The following is a 227-nucleotide window of genomic DNA, read 5'->3' as shown; positions in this document are numbered from 1 at the left end:
ACAGGGAGACCCCGCTCCTCCAGGGATAACGTTCCCAGCCACCCCTTGCTCTCCGGGTTTGCCCATATCTGAGCCTGGGGCATCGAGGGGGGCCCGGTCCTCGCTCCCAAGATGCAGGCTGGGCTCTGACTCTGTCTGTCTCGAGGACACAGTGTGGCCTCCGCCCTGACGGATGCCCCGGGGGACTCATCACTCTGCCCTCGACTCAGCCCGGGTCCTCAGGGGTG

The 227-nt window shown here is 66.5% G+C and overlaps 1 protein-coding gene across 1 annotated transcript in view; it reads right to left on the bottom strand.

Moving 5' to 3' along the window:
• The window catches only part of KLHL30 (kelch-like family member 30), a 12,341-nt gene that overhangs the window by 1,408 nt on the left and 10,706 nt on the right, over positions 1-227 (bottom strand). The gene's annotated exons all lie outside the window — the stretch shown is intronic.

This window comes from Bison bison, unplaced genomic scaffold (genome assembly GCF_000754665.1).
Source record: "Bison bison bison isolate TAMUID 2011002044 unplaced genomic scaffold, Bison_UMD1.0 scf7180017864475, whole genome shotgun sequence".
In the NCBI taxonomy this organism is placed as follows: domain Eukaryota; kingdom Metazoa; phylum Chordata; class Mammalia; order Artiodactyla; family Bovidae; genus Bison; species Bison bison.
This window is presented reverse-complemented; position numbering and strand designations above follow the sequence as displayed.